At 39.6% G+C, this 15,981-nt stretch overlaps 1 protein-coding gene across 26 annotated transcripts in view; it reads right to left on the reverse strand.

Moving 5' to 3' along the window:
* Nucleotides 1-15,981, reverse strand: part of LOC143673947 (uncharacterized) — a 405,211-nt gene that overhangs the window by 349,085 nt on the left and 40,145 nt on the right. For 17 of the 26 annotated variants that reach the window (XR_013170773.1, XM_077149097.1, XM_077149115.1 and 14 more), the window contains 4 exons: nt 6,034-6,274; nt 5,093-5,151; nt 4,196-4,436; nt 2,728-2,864 (listed from right to left, as the gene is read on the reverse strand). The gene's annotated coding sequence lies outside the window, so the exon portion shown is untranslated. Of the gene's footprint in view, nt 1-2,147; nt 2,244-2,727; nt 2,892-4,195; nt 4,440-5,092; nt 5,152-6,008; nt 6,275-9,840; nt 11,242-15,981 lie in introns of those variants that run through there. The other 9 variants (XM_077149093.1, XM_077149098.1, XM_077149104.1 and 6 more) reach the window with 9 other exon arrangements.

The raw sequence follows: 15,981 nt of genomic DNA on the forward strand, positions 1-15,981 counted from the left end.
TCTCTCTTTCTCTTTGACCTCTCAGATTCTGATTAGTAAATGTCTTGGAGTACGTCTAGTTGGATCTATTCTCTTTCGGCTACGCTGCACATCTTGGATCTATAATTTTAAGTCTTTCATAAGAGTTGGGAAATTTTCAGTGATAATTTCCTCCATTAGTTTTTCTCCTTCTTTTCCCTTCTCTTCTCCTTCTGGGACACCCACAACACGTATATTCATGTGCTTCATATTGTCATTCAATTCCTGAGTCTCTGGGAATTAAATTTGCCTTTTTTCCCTATATATTTTTTTTCTTGTTGGATTTCAGATGTTCCGCCCTCCAGTTCACTAATCCTATGTTCTGCCTCTCGAAATCTACCATTGTAGGTTTCATTGTTTTTTTCATCTCTTCTACTGTGCCTTTCATTCCAATAAGTTCTGTGATATGTTTTTTCAGACTTTTGATTTCTTCTTTTTGTTCATTCCTTGCCTTCTTTATATCCTCCATCAATTCATTGATTTGGTTTTTGTTGAGGTTTTCATTGTCTGTTCGTATGTTCTGAATTAATCATTTCAACTCCTGTATCTCATTTGAATTGTTGGTTTGTTCCTCTGACTGGGCCATATCTTCAATATTCCTAGTGTGATTTGTTATTTTTTGCTGGTGTCTAAGCATTTAATTACCTTACTCAGTTTATTCTGGAGATTGTTTTCACTTTTTTACCTACGGTCTTCCTGCTGGATGAATTTGCTGTCTACCTCTTCTTTAACCTTCAGTTCACCTTTTCCTGGACCTCAAGCTTAGGTTTTGTTTAAAAGAGGAGAAATTTTCAGTTCTTGTTTTCTTGTTTCTTGCCTGACTGTATGGTGCCATTCCCCCCCTCCAATTAGGACAGTCTACTTAGGTATTATAGACCCCAGCTGGATTTTCCCAGACCAAGCTGGCCTCCTGTTAGGAGGAAAGAGTCACCTGCATTGGTTTTCCCTGAGGGCGAGACCCAGCAGGTTGAAAGACTTTCTTGTGAAGTCTCTGGACACTGTTTTTCCTGTCCTGCCCACTATGTGGTGCTTGTCTGCCTGCAGGCCACACCAGCATCAGATCACGTGGTACCATTAACTTTGGTAGACTCTCCCTGCTGGGGGCATGGTGGTGACAGAGGAGAGGTTGTAGGCTGGTTTTAATGGGTTCAAATTACCAAGCCCTGGTGTCTGAATTCCTTGAGGGAGGGATTTCACCTGAGTTTGGGCCTCACCTCTCTCTTGGGGAAGGCACTGGCTCCAGACAAGCTCTCAAAGAAGCTTGTTTCTGCCTATGCCTGGCACAGTTGCAGCCTCAGAAGTCCTGCCACTGTATCCAAAGGCAGCCAAGCCTCCATAGAAACAGCCACAAAAACCTGTTTCTTTTTGTTTTTTTTCTTTCTCAGTCAGCCCTGTCCCATTAGCACCAGGGCAAAAATGAGCCAGCTCTGCTCTGACCAGGTTCACCTGAGCTGGGGGCCTATTTTTAGTAGTCAGAATTTGTGAATTAATTCCACACTTGAAGCTAAGTTGTGCTCAGCCCCTGCTGCTGGTAAAGTCCCCTTCCTTTCCCCTCTGGGAAGCAGCCTGTTGGGGACGGATGCCAACTACCTTGGCTTGGGGAACTCGTCATTCTGGGGGCCTCACAGCCAGTCCAGCTGGTCCAGACTGGGGTACGCTGTGTGTCCAGTCACTGATGTGGTCCCAGGAGCTATTCTGTACTATTCTGGTTATTTAGTAGCTGTTCTGGAGGACGAACTAGATCCCACACCTCGCTAAGCTGCCATCTTGACTCCTCCTCAATATGTACTATTTTTTAAAAAAGGTTATGATGCTAAGATTCACAAAATACAGATTCAGTTAACATTACTGAATTCAAGATACCTTTGTCATTACATATTTTATTCTGTTGACAGACACTAAAATATAAACATTATCTTCCTAAAGTTCTCAAAAACCTCTGGCATTAAAGAGGTCTTTACTTGACATTTTATGTCAATAAGAATTGAGAATCAGGAAAGTTACATCATATACTTTGACATGTTTCAAAAGTTTACAAGGGCGAATTTACATATGGGGGAAGAAAATGCCAAAAGTTAATATTTTCTACTGCAAAATAAAATTATATTTAATACCAAAGCAGGAAATACCTTTAAATGAAGCAGTGCCACTGAACCTATTGGAATTTATAGCCACCTTGCAAATCTTATCTGGAATCGTGCTAATGATCCCTCTCTTGAACAAACCTTTAAAGAGGAAGGAAGAGCCAGGTATAAGTAGCATACTCAGCCAGAATACTTATATCTGGTTAATACCTGGGCTGCTCACCACTTTCAGTGGGACACCTATAGGGACTGGCAACTACAATCCGAGGCCCAAACCTGCCCACCACCTTTTCTATGAATGAAGTTTTACTGGACAAGCTCACTCATTTACATAGTGTCCATGGTCTATGGCTGCTTTTCCATTACAACAATAGAACTGATTAGTTGTGAAAGAGACCCTACGGCCAGGAAAGCCTAAAATATTATTCACCATCTGGCCCATCAGAGAAAAAGTTTGCCGATCTCTGCCCTAGGAAACTCCAGAGAACAAAGAGACTGGAAAATTCTGTTGTAAAGATCAGGTGATTGCTCAGAAACCACCGAAACACCCAAAACAGAAAAAGGTATTTTAAAATAGTGCATCCATTTTTCAGTGAGAAAGAATTTCACATTATCTGGCTCCTACCCTTCATCTCTCGAGGCAAGTTCCTTCTGTCCATGTCCGTTCCTTGTTCACTGGGGCCCTCTTCTCCTCCTCCTCACCTTCCTCCTTAGGAACGACTGAGCTGTGCCCCCAGGTTTTGCTGCTTTCACCTGGTGTCACTGTGAATTACAAGGGATGAGTGGGATCTGGAAAAAGACACACAGAGCCCTTCCCAGATTAACCTCTACTCTGCCAGATCAACGCCCACATTTGGAGCTGCAGGGGAAAAGTTGGCCATCATAAAAAAAACCTCTGTACCCAAGTAGAGCCAGGAAAGTAATGAAGGTCTCGGCCACCAATCATTTATCTTTCTCAAAGCACACAGAAAAATTTCCTAAATTCCCCTAAGTCCAATGCAAAGCTGAAGCTCAGACCAACCAGACATCAGAGTTCCAAACAGATCCGATTTAAGCAACTAATTCTGTTGGGTGGGATGGGGAGGCAAGGGGGGCGGTGATGAGAAGAGAGGTGGGAGAAAAGAAGAGAAGGGGTTAAGGAAGATGAAAAGTGCAAAAGTGCAAAAGAAGAAAGATCTGGAAACAAAGAAAATGAGGAGCTCAAGCTTAAAGAGAAGAAAATCAAGAGTAGGCAGTGATGGGAAAAGAACAGGCCTAGAGAAGTACAAAATATAAGAGAAAAGGAGCATTCTTCTGACATGGGTACCTTAGAGCAACAATCAAACCCTCGGGGACCAGGTTTCTATCTAAACTGGGTGAAGAGAGCCAGTTACCATCAAACAGGAAGTTGAGGGGACTGAGGCAAAATTTAGAGCATATGAAAGTGCCCATCAGTTCCAGCGAACTGTGGATACATGTAAAAGACCCTAGTGATTTGATTTGATCTTTCAATAAAAGTCATAAATCCTGTTTTTTAGTTTTAGTTGTTTTTTTTTTTTTTTTAGCACGGGAAGGCACCAGGAACTGAACCCGGGTCTCTGGCATGGCAGGCAAGAACTCTACCTGTTGAGCCATCGTGGCCTGTCCCTGTTTTTTTTTTAATTTAATTTTCTTCCCCTTTGTTTTGGTGAAATCTATCTATCTTTAAATTAGGAAAGTTATTTTTTAATTTATTTTATTTATTTATTTTTTCACACTGCAATAAAAGCAAAATTGGTCCAGATCCAGTTGACCATAAAAAGCATTTAGCAAGTTTCTTCAGGACTCAGACTTTGCAAAAGCCCTTCCCTGGGAAGGATGGACAAAAGAAAAACAATTATGCCCCAAATATGGCAGAGGGTATGCCTGGGCCCCAGGCCAGGGAACCAACCTGTATCGACACAAGACACTAGACTGCAAATCACTTTGTAAATCAGTTGAGCTACCACTGATACCCCCAAAACCCTTTGCTGATATTTGACTAAGAATAAAAGGCAGAGGAGACCATAGTAAAGTTAATGGAGAGAGACAAAGGGAAAGGCTATGTGTATGCATATGTATGTACATGTACATACGTGCTGTCGAGGACAGGTGGCAGAAGTTATGGATGGAGTAAGCCTGGACCCGTTGGTGGCTGGACAGAGCAGACACCTGGTGTGTTCTGACCCCAAGTAATTTAGGAAATAGTCTCACACTGGATGGCACGAAGGCGAGGAATGATGGTGGGGCTTGCAGGAGGACTAGAGCAGCTGCTGATCAGACTTTTTCTTTTGTCCATGGATAGAGATGCCTGCACAGTGAATGTCTGCTGGAAATCTGCTTGAGGAAAGACAGACAGATAGCACGTGCATTTGAATTTTTCCATAATGAAATTCATGTAAGAAAACTGACAGGCCTGAAAACTTCATTGTTCACCTAGAAAATTTTCTCTTTCAGAATCCTCTCTTTTTCCCAAAGGGACATGGAAGGTGGAGATACAGAAAGGAGGAAAATCCATTTTCTTAGTGACCTTTCATTAGACAGTCTTCAGAAAGCTGTCTATATAATACAGACTTACAGGTTATATATGATTATATATCTAGAACAGCTTTTTAGACAATGAGACCTTGTATATTATTCTAGGAAATTTAACATAAAATTCTCTATTTCATATGATCTATTAGTACTTGCCCCCTTTTCTCAGGGAACAAAGGAGGGGGACTGATGCTTTTTACTAAGAGGGGGCAGAGGTGGGTATTAAGAACTAGTCTTTGTTGAGAACAATCTAAGGAAATGAGGGAGATGGTTCAAACTCTAATATCTTCCAAAGGCAGTTTGGGTACAGCAGAAAGAATGTAGAACTTAAGGACAGTAAACCAGGGTTTGTGCTTAGCTCTGAATTTCTGAGTTTCACTTTCCTCATCTGTCAAAGAGGAATAACAACAGCTGTTTGTCTACACCTGGGTCTCCCCACTAAGTTGTATTCCCAGTACCTGGCAATATGCTCAACACACGGTAGATGCTCAAGACGTGCTCGAAGACTCAAGGTTGTCTGAAAAGAAAAAGATATGCAACAAGGAGATCAGTAAACACATCCCATGAACGCATTTACTAAATTTCAGTGAATTAATTCCCTTGTCTATACTTAAGCTACCATTGAAAGCCAACCACTGCTGTTCCTATCACGCTATTTTTCCTTAGTTCCTTATACTTCTAATAAGCTTGCTTCCTTGGGCCTTATGTATCAGAACACAAGTGAACATTTTTATCTATACAAACATACACTTGAACACTCACCTCCTTCAATGGGTGCATTATACACCACAAAGATTCTAATTCATAGCTTCATATTTCTTTGCATTTTTCCAAGTCTGTACAAGTCAAAACTGTATATTTTTTTAGGCAATGTGTTTGTAAAGCTTATGTGTAAATCAAAGTCCTGTGAGTTAAACATAAACTCAAGTGCATTCAGAGAACTAGTCATTTAAATAAACCTTGACATGAGCTATTCTGCAAAGGCAAGATTTCTCCTGTCTCACACATATATACCTTGAAATCTACAAACTGCTCTCCCACCCCACCCCAATCACATGCTTCCTTCTCCAAGTCTGCCTAAAAGGAAAGGTGCCTATGTGAGCAGCCATGCTTCTAGCAGCCTGGACCACACTCACCTATCAGTTCACTCTATGTGTTCAGTCACAGTCACTAATGTCCCTAAAGTGGGTGAGACTTTCAGCAGGCCAGCGTCTTTCTACTGAACAGAATGGCCGATTTCAACAAAGGTCCATTTTGAAACCCTAGGTCTTGTGTTTCCAAAAGCTCAGTTCCTACTACTGGGACAGAGTAGGTAGTGATCCTTGCCCACACCAAGCCCTTGCCCCACTCCACAACCAGGCTCTCTGTTCTCACTTCCAGCAGGCTCCTGGCCACTGACCAGAGGGAAGGCTGATGTGGTTGCTATCCTTGAGCTTCAGACAGCTCTTCCTGAACTTGCCCATGCTTTTTTTCAGTCGGGGCTTCTCCTGGCACAGCTGATGGAGGATGATGTTAAGCTCCCATTCCAGGATGTCAATTTCCCACTCAGCCAGCTCCTGCCCCTTGTGCTGCAGCAGCTCTTCCAGGTTCTTCTGCTGGAGTGCAGCCCATGTCAGCTCCTCCTCCCAGGTGCGGAGCTCCTGCAGGACAGGTGGGAACCATGAGAGAGAAGCAGGACACTGAGTGCACAGCGGTTAGGGGGGTAAAGTCAGAGACCCCAGAGGGCAAGTGCTCGTGGCAACCTGAGGGACTGGCCAGGCCCTGCAGAACTTGTACTAGGTACCCCATGCTCCAAGTCTCCAGTGGAGAGAGGAGGCTGGTAGTTAACTGATCAATGAGCCCCTAACCACCATGGATGGTGGGGAAAGGAAGGCGTAACATAGGCGTACTGAGGATGCAGCCAGAGTAGCTAAAGCCACAGGCCAACCCCTAGAGAGGGAAGCTGCGAGCTCCCAGCTACTCCTTGAACCTTGCTTAAAACTGCCTGTGGCTGAAAACTATAGTCATGTATTTGAACTCCGAAGTCTAAGTTCTATTTTATTTTTTTTCATTTTATATAGGATTAAAAAAAAGACAAACAGAACTACATTAATGTGATTTAACTTAAAATATGCCCACTGCAAATGAATCACCCTCCAGGCATCACCTAACATTCAAATAAAAACAAATATATGTTTAGGACATGAATAAAACACTTTCATGAACTTTTCATCCAACTTGCCCTCCATCCCCAAGAGAATGTCAAAACAGCCATGAAAGTGATATAAAGGAGATACGTAGGAAGACGATTAGCACCTTGAAAAGTGTTAACAGGGTAGTGGCATCATGGGATTGACAAAGCCTTCCTGACCAAAAGGAAAATAAGACAAAATGAAGTTTTAGTGGCTAAGAGATTTCAAACAGTAGAGAGGTTATCCTGGAGGTTATTCTTATGCATTATGTAGATATCCCTTTTTAGTTTATGGTGTATTGGAATGGCTGGAGGGAAGTACCTGAAACATTGAGCTGTGTTCCGGAAGCACTGATTCTTGAAGATGATTATATAACCATCACCTTTTACAATATGACTGCTTGACTATGAAAACCTTGTGTCTCATTGCTCCTTTTATCCAGGGTATGGACAGATGAGTGAAAAAGTAACGTTAAAATAAATAAATAATGGGGGGGAATAAAAGGAAAAAATTGGGTAGATTGACTTACTTGTGGTCAATGAGAGGGAGGTATAAGGGGTATGGAATGTATGGGCTTTTTCTTTTTTCTTTTTCTGGAGTGATGCAAATGTTCTAGAAATGATTACAGCGATCACCAACGTGATGATAATGTGAGTCATTCATGGTACACTATGTATGGACTGCATGTGTCTGAAGATTCCTCAATTAAAAAAAAAGATAATACAGAAAATGTAAAGCCAAAATAAAGAAAGTTACAGGGTGAGTACCAACAGTTGTTGAATAATTGCTGAGTCAATGAATGAATGAACTAGAAATAGGAAGAAGAGATAGAAGATAATTTTCTAAATGCAAACCTTTATGTAAACAGGTTCATCATAATTTCCACCAAGAGGGCAGTGTGACAGACACTGTGGGCCTCCACAGATGGAAGGCGGGAAGACTTGGGCAAACCCCAATCCCAAGCCCAGATGTCCAGGTGGCCAGGCCCTGGGAGCACAGACATTGCCCAGCACTCACTTAGGTATCACAGAAAACTATATGGCAGAAGGAAGGCTACTATTACACAGATCTACCTCACAGGCTGGCTTTGATTAGCAACTAGATTTATGGGAAAGGAAACTCTATTCTTTTCAAGTTAATTGAGATGCTGACTGTATGAAACTAGTTTCAGAATTTAAAACTTACATATAATTGACATAAGATGGTTCAAAATGCTACATTAAATAGTACACTTTAACAACCTACATTGTTAATTTATGAAGAAACACTTAGAGGAGATGAGATCTAGACAAGATGCTAACACAAGGCAACATGTAATAATCAACATAAAAACTGATCAAGTGTGTTGAAAATAATTCAAAACCATCAAATACTTTTAGCCAGGATTATCAGAAAAATCTGGTAAACTATTTAGAACAAGCCAATTATAAACAAAAAACTTTTAAGTGAATTTAACTTTACTGATATTTTATGGTACTTTTGGTTCTTTAAAATTTTAAATGATTCTACTTTTTTCACTTGTTTTTCATAGTGTATAAATAAGCCTTTTGGTATATGAGATATACAACCTTTGTAAGCAATCTCAGGTTTGGTAAGTACAGTCCTAGAAGAGTTTATATACTTAAGGATACCAAGATTCATTCTTTTATATCATAAATATAACTTTTAGAAGAAATTCTACCGTTCTCTCATTCATTGAACTGTCACTTATATGGACCACAGGTCCTGGGTGAGATTTAGATGACCTAAAATGGAAAAAAGTTAGTTGGACTTTTTTTCTCAAAAATTTTAATACAACTAAATGAGAATAAATAGATGGGAAATAAAGATGTCTGTATAAAGGATACAAACATTTCAGTAAGTAATACCTTGATACAGATCAGAGCAGGAAGAGGAAATAAAATGGAAATAATTTGCATGTTGATACAAGCCAGCAAAATTTGAATTAAAGACCTCCTGTGTAAGAAAGACTCTTGGATTTAGTCAAATCATTCCATACCCCAGAAACCAGTACCCGGAAGGGTTCTCCAAGCTGAGGTTTCTACATGACTGTCAGTGTTGGTCTCATGCCGCCTGTTCTAGTTTGCTAGCTGCAAGAATGCAACACCACAAAAATGGGTTGGCTTTTTAAAAAAGGGGATTTATTTTGTTAGTTCTTCAGAGGAAAGGCAGCTAACTTTCCACTGAGGTTCTTTCTTACATGGGAAGGCACAGAATGGTCTCTGTTGGCCTTCTTGCCGGGCCTCTGAGTTCCAACAACTTTCCCCAGGGTGATTTCTTTCTGCATCTCCAAAGGCCTAGGCTGAGCTTTGAGTGCCGAGATAAGGTATGCTGAGGTGCTTTGGCTGTGCTACACTGCGCTCTCTCATTTAAGCAGCAGCCAATTAAGTCAAATGTCATTCATTGCAGCAGGCACACCTCCCAGCCAACTGCAGGCGTAATCAGTAACAGATGAAATTCACATACTATTGGCTCAGGTCCACAGCAACAAAACTAGGTGACTTTCACCTGGCCAATTTGACAACTGAATCTAACTACCACATGTCCACCCCTCCTCAACTTGGCAATAACAAGCATCACCTTAAACAGGTGCAAATAATTATCTTCTGGCTGCGGATCTGGGAATCATAAAACATGTTATCTGATGCCAATATGCAAAGGAGGACAGTCAGGATCAGAGAAACTGGAAGGAAAACCTGCACAGCAAACACCATTGGATTTCAAAATCTGAAAGTCATTTATCCTTCGGCTTTAGAAACTGGCAATCCCACCCTTTCTGAGGGCCTATGCAGTGGCCCGCCTCTTTCCAAATCAACCTCAGGGAACATCGAGGAGACCACCTTTTTCTCGGCTCCACTCTCTCCAGGCATCAGGGCCACCCCTGGGCTCTCTGCCATTTCCAGGGCACATGCTGAACCCCACCATGTGGCGGCAGCCAGGCTCTCCCCAGTCCCCCAAGGAATGTGTTCTACCTTCTTCAAGGCCTGAGGCTGCACGACTCTTCCACTGCAACAAGGTGGGAGACTCTTCCTCACCCTCTCCATGTATATGGGTGGGTCCACTCTCCAGGCTGAGGTTTCTTGGCTTCAGGCCTGAGCTTCCATGGTTCTTACTCTGCAAACTCCAATCTCTCCCTTTTGTGTCCACCTTTGTCCAGATTGGCAGTGGTTCCGTTTACACCAACAGCCTCTTCAAGCACTCCAGGACTTCTCCTTCGTTCTCTTCACATTTCCTCCAGAATCTTCCCCTTAGCCATCCAAAACACTGTTCCAACATATCTGGTATTTGCAAACTGCAGCAGCACTCCACTCTCAGATACCAAAATCTGCTCTAGTTTGCTAGCTGCCAGAATGCAATATATCAGAAACAGAATGGCTTTCAAAAGGGGGAATTTAATGAGTTGCCAGTTTACAGTTCTAAGGCTGAGAAAATGTCCCAATTAAAATAAGTCTACAGAAATGTCTAATCTAAGACATCCATCCAGGGAAAGATATCTTGTCTCAAAAAGGCCGATGAAGTTCAGGGCTTCTCTCTCAAGTGAGAAGGCACATGGCGAACACAGTCAGGACTTCTTTCTCGGCTAGAAGGGCACATGGTGGACATGACGTCATCTGCTAGCTTTTTCTCCTGGCTTTCTTGACAATCATAAATAAATAATGCTGCTATAAACATTGGTGTGCGAATGTCCATTTGTATTCTTGCCTTCAGTTCCTTTAACTATATACCTAGTAATGGGATGGCTGGATAATACAGCAATTCTATACTTAGCTTCCTGAGGAACCACCAAACTGCCTTCCAGAGCAGTTGCATCATTTTATATTCCCACCAACAATGGATAAGTGTGCCTCTTTATCCACATCCTCTCCAGCACTTGTCATTTTCTGTTTGATTTTATTTAATGTCCATTCTAATGGGTATCAGATGATATCTCACTGTGATTTTGATATACTATACCAGTTAATAGCTGATGATGTTGAGTAACTTTTCATGTGCCTTTTAGCATTTGTATTTCTTCCTCCTAGTGAGGAAGTAACAACACATATACCCCCACCTCCTGGCTGAAGATGCAGAAGTAGGGAAGAACTATCCTCAACAAAAGGGGCAATTCTTCAGAGGTGTGATTGTGAGAGCAGGAAAGAGATAGTGCTTTGATATGTGATGAGTTTAAGGGAGGGTATTTATTTCATGGGAGGATTTCCTATGGGTTTAAATGCCAAAGGAAATGATTGAGGAATAGAGTCTGGTACATAACAGTTGTCCATTAATATTCAACAAATAAATTATTGAATTAATTAATAAATGGTAGATATTAATGTTGAACTGAATATATGAAAATCTTGAGAAAGGAGATGGAGGTAAAGGAGAAAATGGGGAAAGATTGCCTTTAGATAGGAAGCAAGAAACCTGCTTTCTTTTAAAGAAAGAGAAGTTGAGAAAGCTTATTGATATATCATCTACCATTATTATTATTGATTTTTGTAGAAACAAAATCACCTGCTGGGACTAATATTAGAAATCAGAGTTTGGGATGATGAATACTAGAAAGAAGGAAGGAAGGAAGAAGGAAAAGGAAAAAAAAAGAAAATGCTAGAGATTTGAGAAGACTGAAGGAGCTTTGAGGTATGTGTTGCATGGGGTGGGGTGGGAAATGGGGCTGGAAAATTAGGCAAGCATGGAAAGATTGTTAGAGTATTAGTTTGAATATGTAGCATATTAGAAATTGTGATATTTTGTATAAGCGGTGATGCCAATCTTCCCATTTGTGTAACTTTTTTTTTCAGCATTCAGCTTCTGATGGAGTTATCTGTATCCTTAGAATAAAGCCAAGGTTTAGTTAAGTACAGAAGTGCAGAGAGTATCCAGTGGAGATTTTGGAATTCAAATAATACTTTATTAATCATGGAATTCCAGCGTGGAAGAGGGTGGATCCTTTGGCAACTTTCAAGTAAAAAAGAAGCCCCAATAATTAATGGGGAAGAGAATACAGAAAAATCTGGAAGACCAGAGGGAACTAGACTGAGGAAAACAAGAGGGGAAGAAGTGTGGTACAGTCACTCACTTCAAAAAGATCCAGAACCCAGACCTCATAGTTGAAAGGAAGGTCCTTTGCATATGGTGTTAGGAGGGTAATTTCTTTTCATACTGGACTGTGGGATGGATGTTGGAAGCAAAATAAAAATGAGTATCATTTCATCATTATCTCTGTGGTATGGAGGTGATGTTTGTGGATGGCAGGTGGCCTATCGAGCTTGAATGCATCTCAGCTCTTGGAGACAGTTCTGTTTCTAAAACTGGTAAGCATGCAGATAAATACCTATTTTATTCTTAGCATAGATTTAAATCAAAGGAAAGGAAACAACAACTAAAGACATATACTTTCTCCCTAAAAAAGCAAATCATATGTTCCATTTCCCATCACCTACTGGTTTGTTCTATATTTACTCATCTCCAGAAATTTGAATTCAATACACAGCAGCGATTGCATTTTTTATAGAAAAGAAAGAATTAAAGTACTTATCATTAAGTCTCATATTTTCCCAAGTAATTTATTAAAGAAAAAGCTAATAAGTGGTCTGTGATTAGTATACATTTTCCCACAGGTATGAGTATATTAATTTCTCTATTTTCTGAGAAAGGTAAAAGTGTTCTCATTTTGCTACCAAGGAAACAGTCAATAATACCAAAATTTCTTTATGAGTTTTTTGCCCCCTCCTTCCTGAGCTTAAAGAGAGTTTCTTGAAGTGATTTCTTTAGACAATTTCATTTAGTCTTTCTCAGTTTTGGGTGGGGTGTATCTGTTCTTTGTTCACTTCAGATAATTGCAACACATAATTATCTAAAGTGAAGAAAATAAACACATTTCCAATGTCCTGATACAGCCATTTTACTATATCTACTTTTTAATTTACTCTATCTGTATTGTAAAAAACAAGAAATGAAAAGAAATTTGGAGATGACAAGGGGCATCTTGTTTTATAGTCTGCTTTTTCACTTAAGAAACTATTAACATGTTCTGTGTAATTAAATGTTTCCTACAATCTGCTGTTTGATGGCTACTTTCCACTGTGTGGATGAGCTGTAGTTTATGTGTTAAATCTCATACTTTTGAATATTTACACAGTTGCCATACCTATTTTAGAAGCCAAAAACATTCTTGTAGATAAACCCTTGTCAAGTGCAAAATTTTATCACAGCAAACAGCCCAGAGAAATGGAACAGATGTATCTATGGGACGCATGAGGTTAAGGTTTTATAGTTCATACTGACTTCTAGAGGGTCTTTATCCATTTAAATTCTCAACTGAAAATGAAAGCGTTCCTTTATCCTCATTGTCTGGAAAAAAATGTTTTTTAACCATTTGTTTTAATTTCCTCATTGCTAATGTGGGCACCTAGCCATGAGTTGGTTTAAACAGTGAGGATTTATTGGCATAGAGTTTTGAGGCTAGGAGAAAGTCCAATATCAAGGTATTATCAAGGTGATGCTTTCTCCTGAAAAACTGGGGCTGGTTGCCAGGGATCCTTGGTCCTTGGTGTTTCTGTCACATGGCAATGCACATGGCAGCCTCTCTTGGCTTCTCCTTTCTCTTTTGGTTTCTAGTGACTTGCAGCTTCTGGCTGCTCCTTCTGTGGCTTTTTCCTGTCTGACTTTCTCTCTGCTGATAAAGCACTCCAGTAATCCAGATTAAGGCCCAATCTTTTGTGCCACACTTTAACTGAAGCAACATCTTGAAGAGATCTTATTTACAATGACCCACACTCACCCAAAAGTATTAAATTTAAGAATATGTTTTTCTGGAACACACAGCTCCAAAGTGCCATACCAATCATCCTAAACATTTTTAATATGTTAGGGAAAAAGCACTCTATTGTAATTTATAATGCTTGATTAATGTAAACCTGAGTGATTTCATATATTCATTTTGTGATCCATATTATTTTTCAGACATGCCTAAATATACCTTTATTATTTTTCTTTTGTTAGAGGTTTTCCTAAGTGTTAAGGATTTTAAACAAATTTTTTCATATGTCAGACTACTTTTTATTGACTTATTGCATGCTATTTCAATTTATGATGCTTTTAAAACAGACTGTAATTACTTTACATCAAAGTAATTCATAAAAGTGATAACACATGAAGTCATTCCAATGAGTCAAGGATTTGAAACTGTTTCCCTTACTCCTCCCTACAATCTTCTTGCCCAAACAATAACTGGTCGACTATTCTGATTCTAATTGTTCTCACCATATTCCTAAATAAAATAACAATTCCTCTATTTCTTTAACCATCAACTTCAGACAGTAGCTACTGTTGTCCCTCTGTGCTGGATGACAATTTATTTTACCTATAGTTTCCCCTTTCTTGCTCCTTCCTCTTAAAGGTTGATGGTTATAACATTATTTTTTCTTCTAACATTGGTGAACTGTGTTCCTTTAATTAATACACTTACACCTTATACTGGTTTGAAAGTTTTATGTACCCCAGGAAAGCCATGTCCTTCTAATGCAATCTTGTAGGAGCAGACCTATTGTTGGGTGGGACCTTTTGATTAGGATGTTTCCACAGGAGATGTAACCCACTCAATTGTGATTGGGACCTTTTTTTTTAAATGTATTTATTAATTAAAAAATTAAGAAACAAAACAAAACATCATACATAATCAGTAATTCACAATATCATCACTTAGGTGCATATTCATCATTTCTTAGATCATTTGCATTAATTCATAAAAAGACAATAGAAAAAGAAATAAAATGAACACAGGAACGAAAAAAAAAGACTATACCTACCATACCCCTTACCCCTCGCTTTCATTGATCACTAGCATTTCAAACTAAATTTATTTTAGCATATGTTCCCCCTATTATTTATTTTTATTCCATATGTTCTACTCCTTTGTTGACAAGGTAGATAAAAGGAGCATCAGATGCAAGGTTTTCACAATCACACAGTCACATTGTGACAGCTGTATCATTATTCAATCATCCTTAAGAAACATGGCTACTGGAACATAGCTCTACATTTTCAGGCAGTTCCCTCCAGCCTCTCAATTATGTCTTGAATAACAAGATGATATCTACTTGATACATAAGAATAACCTCCAGGATAACCTCTCGACTCTGTTTAGAGTCTCTCAGTCATTGACACTTTGTCTTATATCACTCTTCCCCCTTTTGGTCTAGAAGGTTTTCTCAATCCCTTGATGCTGAGTCTCAGCTCATTCCAAGATCTCTGTCCCACGCTGCCAGGAAGGTCCATACCCCTGGGAGTCATGTCCCATGTAGAGAGGGGTAGGGTGGTGAGACTGCTTGTTGTGTTGGCTGGAGAGACAGGCCACATCTGAGCAACAAAAGAGGCTCTCTTGGGAGTGACTCTTGGGCCTAAATTTTAAGTAGACTTGACCTATCCTTTGCAGGGTTAAGTTTAATATGAACAAACCCCAAGACCGGGGGCTCAGCCTATAGCTTTGGTTATCCACACTGCTTGTGAGAATATCAAGAATTCAACTTGGGGAAATTGAATTTCTCCCCGTTCTCACCAGTCCCTGAAGGGGACTCTGCAGATACTTTTCCCCTCACTGATTGTGATTGGGACCTTTTGATTAGAGAGAGATGTGATCCATTCAAGGGGAATCTTTTTTTAAATTTATTTTTTATTTTTTTATTTTTTAAATTTAAAAAATTAACAACAAAAACACTAACATATCATTCCATTCTACATATATAATCAGTAATTCTTAATATCATTACATAGTTGCATATTCATCATTTCTTAGGATATTTGCATCAATTTAGAAAAAGAAATAATAAGACAACAGAAAAAGAAATAAAACAATAACAGGAAAAAAAAGATTATACATAACATACCCCTTACCCCTCACTTTCATTTATCACTAGTATTTCAAACTAAATTTATTTTAACATTGTTTCCCCTATTATTTATTTTTATTCCATATGTTCTACTCGTCTGTTGATATGGTAGATAAAAGGAACATCACACACAAGGTTTTCACAATCAGAGTCACGTTGTGAAAGCTATATCATTGTTCAATCATCATCAAGAAACATGGCTACTGGAACACAGCTCTACATTTTCAAGGGGAATCTTAATACGTTTTGTGGAGCTCTGTATGAAGAGAGTAACAGGCAGAAATCTTAGAGTTCAGACCTAACACA

Source organism: Tamandua tetradactyla, chromosome 2, assembly GCF_023851605.1.
Source record: "Tamandua tetradactyla isolate mTamTet1 chromosome 2, mTamTet1.pri, whole genome shotgun sequence".
Lineage (NCBI taxonomy): Eukaryota > Metazoa > Chordata > Mammalia > Pilosa > Myrmecophagidae > Tamandua > Tamandua tetradactyla.